Source organism: Apium graveolens, chromosome 5 (assembly GCF_009905375.1).
Source record: "Apium graveolens cultivar Ventura chromosome 5, ASM990537v1, whole genome shotgun sequence".
Lineage (NCBI taxonomy): Eukaryota > Viridiplantae > Streptophyta > Magnoliopsida > Apiales > Apiaceae > Apium > Apium graveolens.
In genome coordinates this window covers 273484705-273495899 of record NC_133651.1, presented here as the reverse complement: position 1 = coordinate 273495899, position 11195 = coordinate 273484705, and the positions used below count along the sequence as shown (strand labels likewise).

Sequence of the window (11195 nt, the reverse complement as noted above, 5' to 3'; positions counted from 1 at the left end):
ATTAGGAGACATTTATCTTTCTTACATTTCATCCATCAGTCCATACATTTCATATATTTGAGTTTTCCTACTCAAACCACGAATTAAAAAGTTATAAGTTATTGACTTCTTCCCACATCACTTATTCATCCATATCCTTTAGAAGATGAAATGCAGTTCATAGCTTTCCTACCTGAAAAATATAATGTATATATGAATATATTATAAAGTAATGAATAAGGGTTTAACTTTCTTTTCATCATTTTAATAAAGTTCTTTTTAGCTTCTTGAAGCCTCTCATCCTTGTATAAATTATCTATTAAGGCTGAATAAGTGACCAAGTCAGGCGTGCATTTCATTAGTATCATTATCCTTGCATTAGTTTAATAATACAATACTTCGGCTGGTGAAGGTCTTTTTACACACAATATTAGATAATAATAAACCATCTTGCTATCTATAGTCTTCAGAATCATGACTTAAATTAGTTGGATAGTAATCATTTAACTAGGAGTGTGGCCCTTGATATAGAAAAAATTGTGCTTGTTAGAAATTGGGGAGAAGATGTTAAAAGGAGCTGACCTGGAGTATACTGTTAAAGATGGTAATTAAGTGATCATGGAATCAAAGGACATATGTAATTATCCGAGTGTGTTTATATTCCTGAGGTCCTTGTATTCTTGCCTCAAGAAAAACTCTGAGTGATAGCAATGAAAATAAATCCTTCGTGAGGTTAATTCTGACATTAAATGATTAAATGAGAAAAAACGTTGTGAAACAATACTTTTGAAGGCAGAATCTTAGTTCCAGGATTCTTGTTATTTTTATAGTATAATTTTTAATATAATAATTTAATAAATACATTATACATAAATAAAATACAATTAACATAATCATCATCTTTATTTTGCTTTCTCCAAGAGATGGTAAATGCATATACTTCTTATAAAAATTCTTCCTAGAATAAAAAATACTTGAGCAACTTAAAAACCTACATTACACAAATGTTAAATGTTTTTATTGTGTAGTTTAGTAACGTGTCTAATGAAGCAAAGAGAGAGGAAAAATGTGATAACCTGAGGACCCATACTGACCTTTTCGGTTCAGCAAGGTAATTTACACCATAAGTAATGTACGTCTTTGGACCCAAATGAAGTTTGAGTACATCAGGTGACAACTTCACAACAAGATTGAGAAAACCATCCCTATGATCTGTGTATGCCTGGAAGGTAATGCACTAATAAAATTGTCACAATGGCAAGACAATAAATCTTCAAACTTATTTGATGGAGTCCACTCATTTAATTTGAGCATCTGAGAACACAAATTTGCATAGGTTCTTCCTTCAACATAACCATGGAGAAACCCGCAAGTATGAATCTCAACATGTTTATGGAAACATAAATTAGACTTAAGACGCGCTCTTTTCATAGAAAGGAATTAGATCTTACACCGGTCATTTAATTAAAACCTAATCGTGATCTTATTTCATCCTAGAATTAAAAAAAACATGGATATGAAAAATATTAGTAGGTCACTTAATTTTCTATAAATCAATAAAGTAGGCAACTTAACTACCTGACTGAAGTGCATATGATAATCTCGAAGTTTTCCATCGCACCAATAGCTCATTGACCATAAAATGGCTTGCACCAAGTTCAAATCTGATTCAGAGTCATCACATTCAGTTTAACAGGCTAAGCATAATATGTGTTATTTGTCTTTCCATTCAATATTTAGAGTAAATAGAGGTTTCTACAGTTTTACATAACACCAAAAATATCCAACTGATGTACATTCCTTGTATTATTAGTTGGGATAAATATATGGGATAAACTTGGCTTACAGAGTTTAAATATATCCAACATGTAACCTGGAAAATTATAAATTACAAAGTAATTTTTCTTTATTTTATAGCTATTTCAGAATAAATGTGTATCACATTGAACAAATTATAGGTCATAAGCAACTTTCAAAAAAAAACACGCACTAAAATTTTAAAGATCTTTATGCAGTATTCCAAAAATCACATGATTTAAGATATGCAAGTCAAAGCTGAATAGAAAAATGGTTGGCCAACATCAGTTTTACACCACTCCTCATAATAAAAATATAAGCTAGTCATGGATCAATCCAATGCTGAAGTGCCAATTTTTTTTCTTTGTCTAATATATCAAGTGTTTTTTTGGAAACATAAATTGTAAAATATAAAATAGTCCATATACAATTCTAAGTGCTAAAATTGCATCATCCTAGCAACTGAAACATTCATTAGTTGAAATGTTCCGGAAATATAATATCATATTAGTTTACTTTGTTGTTTAAGTCCGACTTTAGAAATCTTATTGACTGATATAAGTAGCCCATCTATGAGGCACATACGCTTCCACATATTGCAATCAACATAGTTTGTATATATTGAGGTTATAAACTTGTAAACAAATGCAACTCACAGAATTAGTAAGGAACTTTGATGGAAGGTTGGTCCATGTGAAAGATTTCTCGACATAAGTCCAGTAAATATTAGAATACGTTTTCCGGTATAGACATTATATCTACGTCACAATTTTGTCATATTATTTATTGGTATTATCAAATTGATATTATCAATGTAAAATATTTTACATATCAAGGTTGAAATATATAAAATCAATTGAAGACTCTATCAAAACTTTAATTATATATTTAACCGACAAACAAACATATAAACCATTAGTAATATTTAAAAGAGAAAATATAATACCTTTAAAAAACTACTTTCAGAATTCACAAACTGTCCACCAAGATTAGCACCCATGGCACCAAGATTAAAAACACTTATGCGCCCAATGACACCAAGGCTGCCAATGACTGAATGGATGATCAATTTATCAAGTAGGTCAGCTCTGTAATATACTCTGTCATATACTACCCTTCTGTGGAGGTGCATTTGACTTTAAATCTCCATCATTTTCTTCACATTCTGAATCATCACTATATTCCAAAAAAATCATCAAACATGTCATAAACAAAAATTATATATTTTAATAATTAACTCAAAATTAAATAACGAAAAATACTGAAAAGAAAAGATAGGGTTATAAAAGTAATATCATTTTCTGGAGAACTTACTTGATTTGGATGAACCATATATAATCTATGTAATTTTAACAACTATATTTCACCATAATCGTACTAATAGAATTGCACAAACATGAAAACATAAGATGAACCGATTGTGATATATGAATAATAAATCAATCAAACGACATGTATAAACAAAAATTACCCAAACATATAAACACAAATATATATATACACGCTGAAAATATATATTCATAGATATACAATAACTAAGAAGAAGAGGTGAGAGAATTATTGAGAATTAAATTTTTAATAGATGCAATGATAGACAAAAAATACACACACAAACCTGAACTAACACTTTCAAAACAATTGGTGTATGATCAATTACAGCTTCATCCTGCACAAATCAAACAAATCATACATACATATACGAATATATATTAAAAAAGGCTACAAAAGAAGAAGGAAAAAGAAAAGATTAATGCTTTTGTGTGTGTATAACCATTCTTGGGAGAGATCTGAGAGAAGATATACAATCAGTTATGATTTTGAATTCAAAAAATTTCAAACTTAATATTTAATTGCTACAATATCCCAGGCAATATCTTAGGAAAAATCACTAAACTCCATCATCGTTTTAAAATATCTGAATAAGAATTTGAAAATCAATCATATATAACATGTACAGATCAAGATAAACATAAAAAGTACATATACACATACCTCATTCATGGAATCAAATTATTCACCATTTGTATCAATTTATTCACTTTCTGTACAAAATTAAATAAACATCATCAAAATATAAGCATTTCACTGAGACACCAGATCAAGCAGTAGGTAAACATATATTGATTACATGACACAATTAATCAGACAATATCTTAGGCAAAATCACTAATTTTCATCATCATTTTTAAAATACCTTTATATGGTAGGTACAGATTAAGATAAATGTAAAAGCATATACATACCTCCTCCATGGTATCAAATTATTTACCTGTTGTATCTGTTTATTTATTTTCTGCACAAATCAAATAAAACTAAATTATAAAAATAGGTAAGCAAAGAATTTGAAGATCTTTTCCAAACTAACACATAATATCAAATATACAGACACGCATATATACATATACATACCTGAATTAACACTTTTCGAATTATTTGATTTAGGGTTCATCATCGTTTCTTATGCATAAATCACCCAAATATGAATATATATATATATATATATAATATAAAATTCAAAACAAAAGACTTATTAAACAAAGATAAGAGATAGAATAGAAATAAATAAAAGATTGACTGTGAGATAAGAATTTGAATTTTAAAAAATTGATTGTGAGAGATGATAAATCAGGAATATATTGATTTCACATATAAGCATTATCAATTAGTGGGTAATCAAGTTTTAACAGCATTATCATGTTTAGAAAGAATACAATTCAAAAAATTAAAAATATTCAGTTGCTATAATTAGGGAGCAGTTTGGGTGTATACCTTGATATGTTAGTTTAGTTTCTATATGGGTTAAATGGATTTAAATGTGAAAGATCCATGGATATGTGTATAATATAAAGTTTTATGTGTAAAAAATTAAAATGGATCATGGATCATGGGTCACGGGTAAATTTATGGGTAAATCTTATCTGGGCAATAGTAGCCTTTAAGAATATATAGATTATCAAGGCTGCCAAGGTGATCTAGCAATTCATTTGCGCAAGGTTAGCTAACAAATAAACACCAAGAAACCAGGGCTGCCAATTCATTCTATTTATATATAAACTGAATTTGACGAATTACACAAGAAATGGCAGCTAAATAATCCCAAAACTGGCAGCCAAAAATTTTAAGAAAAATAAATTTAAAATAAAAATTTATTTACAAAAATTTAAAAAGTAAATAAATTTAGTTAAATTTATAAAATAAATTTATTTAAATTAAGTTCATACAATAAACTTATTTAAATTAAATTTATAAAATAAATTTTCTAAATTAAATTTACAAAATAAAATTATGTAAATAAATAAATAAAAATTAATAAGTTAAATTTATTTAAGGATCCTGATTTGTGTATCAAACAGTCAGCTTTGATACCAATTGTTCGGTCCCGAATTATCGTAGAAGGGGGGTTGAATACGATAATCACTAAATTAAAAAATTCTTTTGAATCTTTTGTGGATAAATAATTTATTAGTGGTTTCGTGTTCTTGAGGAGAATAATGTTTGGAACAAAAAAACGATGAACACAAGATATTCGGGGAAATATATATTCGTATATAAATCCGCGAGGGGTGTTGCTACACTCCGGTAAATAAATTTACCGGCTACAATCTAAGAACAACAAAGTTCCTAACTTCTACAAATATTTACAAATCAATTCCTATACAATGATCTAGCTTTTGTTTGTACTAGGATTTAATAACTGGGTAACGTTTATAATGCCCCTAATAATATACAAGAGTTAAACCGGGCATTATAATGTTACTCCGGTGAGAAGTTAAACGGATAAACAAAAAGTTTGAGTTTCTCTGTAAATTATTTGCTTCAATCTTCAGCTCTTTTGGGAGAGAAGAATATTAACAGAACTGATCAAAAATTGCTTCAATCTTTCTGCTGTTGTGTAGACTTGTATATCAATAATGTGTAGCTGAGGAGAGAGAGAAACCAGAGAATATTCTTTTGTAACCTACGACTCACAAAAATTAACTGGCGACTAGTTAATCTTCCAATTCAACCTGCGACCTTTAATAAGCAACCTGCGACCTTGCCTTGATTTTTAGTACAGGAAAAACTAACATGAGACTAACTGTACAAGTACAATATATGTACTTAATTTTATTGAGTTGATAAATCAACATGTGACCATATAGGTTGCCAGGTTTGTTTTGTATTTCTTTTTTGTGTTTGTTTTTGTTTTTGTTTTTGTTTTGTTTTCTTTTTCTTTTCTTTTTGTATTTTCTTTTTTCTTTTTTTTTTGTATTTCTTTTCTTTTTTTTCTTTTTCATTTTCTATTTTTATTTTCTTTTTTTGTTTTCTTTTTCTTTTTCTCTTTTTTTATTTTCTTTTTATTTAAGTTTAAATTGAAACTAAATTAATTTATTAAATAAACTTTAAATATAACTTATATAAATAAACTAATTTAGATTTATAAAATAAACTTATTTAAAGTTTATAAAATAAATCATTTTAAGTTTATTAAATAAATTATATTAAAGTCCATTAAATGAATTTATTTAATTTAACAATTAAACTTTGAGTTTCACCAGTGCTCGAGCAGTTTAGCTGTATACCCCGTGCACCTCTTATCGTACTTTAACAGATGAACGTTCAATCCAAGTACGTTCTTCAACTTAACAATTCTTCTAAAAATAAAACTCAGATTCCTTTCACGAGCTGTTGACGCCTAGTGCAACTGGTCTGGTTCACAGACGACTAACCCTGATTCAGGTCTTCGTATTATAGCCTTGATTAAATTGTTAAGCTTGCAACAACTTTATCGCTTCGAACACTGACTGTCAATAAACAACTGTACTTTTACTGGAATCATTTCTGGTACTTTAGACAACGTCTTCATTGCTACTACAATCTTGAATACTTCATTCACTGTTATTCATCGACGCTTGAACATATAAATGAACTCCTGTCAGTGAGTATAACTTCAAGACTGCAACTGTCTTCTTTAACCTCTGTCTATACCCTGTCTTCAATTCTTCAGATTCCTATGCTTCATACACTGTCTATCTTTAATCAATGCTAATACACTGAAATCTTCTAGTAGCACTTATACACTGAATCTTCAACATTTCTGAAACCTTGAAAGTCTTTAACCTTTATTATTCACTGAGTCATGAACATATTAATGAGCTTCTTTCAGTGACCTGTAAACAGACTTCAAGCATTCTTCTAATCCTTTGATTCTTTGTATTTTCCTTGTCTTCATTTCTTCTGATTTCTTGTGTAGTCGTAGTATTATTAACCTGTCATGTTCTAGTGTTGTTCTCGTGTTGAGTTATCACGTAACTGTTCATACTGTTATATAGTCTCACCAACACCTATGAATCATGATAGATAACTTGTGCATTAAAACGTTATGTTGTCAAATTCTATAGACATATAGGGTCTCAAATAATTGGTGTCTATTCAGCTTTTATCTCTTTTGTGGATGTCTGGTAGTATGGTATTCATACAACGAAAGTTGGCGTTTATCAGTTTCGTGTTATCTGATTAGTGTCATCACCATTGCATGCTAAGGTTAAGAATAAAAAGGTTATTCAATGAAGTAGTAATGAAACTAGAATCCCATGTTTGTGTTATATAAGAAATCAACCTTTTACTCTATTAGTTTAATTACATGTTAGTTAATTGTAGTTATAAACAACCTCAATTTGTTATTCGTCTTAGCATTGGACAATAACCATACCATTGTTGCATAAGTACATTGGTTAAAATTAACTTAAACCAGTCCATGTTGGAACGAACTAGAATTAATTCTATATTACTTGCGATCACGTATACTTGCGTGAATATTAACGCGTGTTCTCGTCCTAACAGTCACAGATCAAGCAATATCGAGAAGTCATTTGAGAAGTCCAGAATGACTTATCGAGAAGTTCAAAATGGCTTATAGAGAAGTCTCAGAGATATTTACAAGTCAAATGAAGATTTGAAGATTGGAGATATCGACAAGTCATTTCTGCATGTAGAGAACTCAGAGATATCGACAAGTCAAATGAATATGTGAAGAATTGGAGATATCAAAAAGTCAAATTCTCATTAGAGATCTCGGAGATATCGACAAGTCAAAATGTATATAGAGATCTCAGAGACCTCGACAATTCAAGTCTACAATGTAGAGATCTGAGACATCTCGACAAGTCATTTCACATGCAAAGATCAAGATACCTCGACAAGTCAAATATACCTATAGAGAACTCAGAGATCTTGATAAGTCATTAGACTTATGGAGATGTAACTTCTCTATAGAACAAACTGGAGATATCGATATGCCTCTCAAATACATAATGCAAACAATTCAAGATTTAAGATTATCAGTCAACAAACGATCTATCAACTAGATTGAAAAGTCTACAAAGTAGCTGGGGAGAATACAAGATCAAGGGCCAAGATTAACTAGATAAAGGATGGTCACAGACCTGCAAGATTCTGCACATATTTGTTAAGCTAGAAATGGAAATAGAAAAAGGTTGCTTTAGAAAAGAGTTTAGTACATTTTAGTGCAAGTTTTGTAAACCCGTGTTGCTAGTATATAAAACATGAACTGGTCCATAGTTTAGAAGTAACAAACGGATTCATATTTTCTTGTATTCTCTCAAGGAAGAAGCTGAGTTCTTATATTTTTAAGAACACAAAATTTGTAGCAAGACAAACTTAATTAATACAAATAAGTGAGTTTTGAAACATTGTGCTTATTATTTTACTTGTGCAAACACAATATCTCTGTAAGTTAGAAACGCTTTGTTCACCAAATAAAAAAATTGTTTAAAAGGCTAAAAATCCAAAGAAACACATTCACCCCCCTCTATGTTGTACTCAATATCTAACAATATGTTTATGTACAACTTTTAACATGGATACTAGGGGAGAGCGCGAGCCGAATCGGTTCAGTTTTAGGCTAAAACCGAAATCGAAATCGCGTACCCTCGATTTTTAAAATTAAAAACCGAAACTGCAACCGCAACAGCAATCGTCGGTTCAGTTTCAGTTATAAAAATATCAGATTGGTTATTATCGGCTCGGTTTCGGTTTTGGTTTTAAAACCGCGTCAAATATAAATAGTAAAGTTTGAGTAAAATTTGGTACAATATATTTTTTTGATTAAAAAAGGTATTGAACATATGGGTTAGGTTCTATGGAGTCCCTTATTTCATTGGAGTTCTTGGAGTCCATATATGTTTTGTAAGTAAAATATAGCTTAAATTGTTGCAGTACGTATTATTTTTCGAATGATATTCTACAAGTATCATAATTTTATTGAAAATCTTGCAGATTGCATAAATTTTACAAGTAGAACGTTGCAAAATATATTATTCTACGAAACATGCTTAGTTTGCAGAACATAAATGTTCATGTTGCAGAATATACATATTGTACTTGTAAATATATGATATTTGCATGATTTTATTGAAGTAATGATATTTGTAAAACATGTTTTGCAAGATAATACATTTTAGAAGATATTTTATTTGCAGAACATAGATGGACTCTGAGGACTCCAATTAAAAGGTGGACTCCATAGAACTTTTGTTATACTTAAATTTGTTAAGCTACATGAAAAGTGAGAACTAGTCTCTGCCTCTGCATGTTTCCCTTGATAAAAATGCAAAACAGGAGGAAAAACAAGCAAAACAATACATTGGACAATGGAAATACTTACCAAACACAGATTGTATAACCCGTGTTAGGCCCAAACAAAAATAATTATATAAGATAAATTATAAAATATATTTGTATTTATTTATATTTAAGTTGATATAAATTATATAAAAAAATTAGTTAATAGATATATTTTAAGTATCGGATCAGTTCGGATTTTTTCTGTTCAGTTCCAACCTATAACCGAATCCCAAATCGATATTCGGTTTCAGTTTTTAGTTTTTCGATTTCGGCTGCGATTCGATTTTTTACGGATCGATTTTTAACGGTTTTTGGGGAATTCGATTTTGGTTTCAGATTTATTCAATTTTTTGCCCAGCCCTAATGTATACAACTTCAACGTTGAAAAGTTGAATAACACAATCAATTTGAATATCATCATGTGATTGAGAGTAAAACGTCATTGTTCATTACAACAAAATTTTAGTGTTGGCATTACAAGGGATAAAAATAAGAAAATAACTTTAAAGTTAAATAACACAATTAAATTATATATCAGCTTTCCATAACAACTTTAATTATGAAAATTATTTGATGAATATTTAATTAAAATTATACCAAACTTGGTTCTAAAAAATATAAATCAAATAATCAAACTAAATGACAAAGAAGATGGTGCTTTTAATTCATATTAAGAAAGAAGAAATATACTATTAGAAGTTGTTGCAAATGTGGAAAGAATGAATTTGTAAACGAGCAATTTTATAAGTTGCGGATAAAGTTAGTATCACAGTAACTTACTTTACGATAGTGATATATGGACACCCCAAATAATTGTTGCACACCCTAAATTAATTATTTGACCATAATATTCTTATTTATTCTCCTTCCATTCAAACTCTTTGTCAATTCATTTATTATTTTGCTATAAATCTTAAAGTAAGTGACGAATTATTAGCATTTTAATTATTACTATTATTTCTAAAGTTAGAGAGGTGGAAATACTTAAACTTATTATTTATATAAATACCTAGAGCTATTATTTTTTAAAAATTAATATTTTGTGTTCAAATCAATATAACTGATAAAGATAATTCAAGAACAAATGTTGATTTAAATAAATTAAAATTACCAATTTCTTATATAAATATTATATTTAGAGTAAATACAAATTGTATATATAATGGCATTGTATTCATAAAATGGAATCTTTTGAGAATAAGGAGATTTCCGTATGCGAGACTTGTATATAAATAAAAATATTATTTCAGTTTAATTTTAAAAAAAATCTGAAACCATCGTAAGTAAGGTTGGGCCATCAAAAAAATTCAAAAAACCTGATATTCATCCAAATAATTTACAATTCATATCCGAGAAAAAATGGATATTATATATATCCGAAATAATGTAGATAATATATGTATCTGAATCGACAATTACAAATACGAACACGAAATAGGCATATATTCGTATCCGAATTATTCGTTTGACAACCTTGACTTGTATAGTTGTATCAGTATAGTACTTCCTCCGTATCTCTCATTTCTTTACATTCCGGAGACAATATCTGACACGTATTTTAAGGCGCACATAAAGTATAGTTGTGTAACTTTTTTTTAAATTCTTTTTTTTGTTAATATCGTAAAAAAAAAATTAACTATATTTTTATGCACCTTAAAATACGTGTCCAACACCCTATGTAAAGAAATGAGAAAAATAGAGAGAATAACATTTTTTATATATAATATAAAATGAAAAAAGGTATATTTAAGAGAACTAATATAAATATAAATTAAAAAATAAAAAATAAAAGA

At 28.8% G+C, this 11195-nt stretch overlaps 1 long non-coding RNA gene across 1 annotated transcript; it reads right to left on the bottom strand.

Annotated features, from left to right (window-relative positions):
- Positions 1 to 2621: 2621 nt before the first annotated feature.
- Positions 2622 to 4276, bottom strand: LOC141724704 (uncharacterized). Its single transcript, XR_012576862.1, has 4 exons — positions 4186 to 4276; positions 3769 to 4069; positions 3392 to 3442; positions 2622 to 2952 (listed from the first exon to the last, which is right to left on the bottom strand). It is a non-coding gene; the product is annotated as an uncharacterized LOC141724704 (long non-coding RNA).
- Positions 4277 to 11195: the final 6919 nt, after the last annotated feature.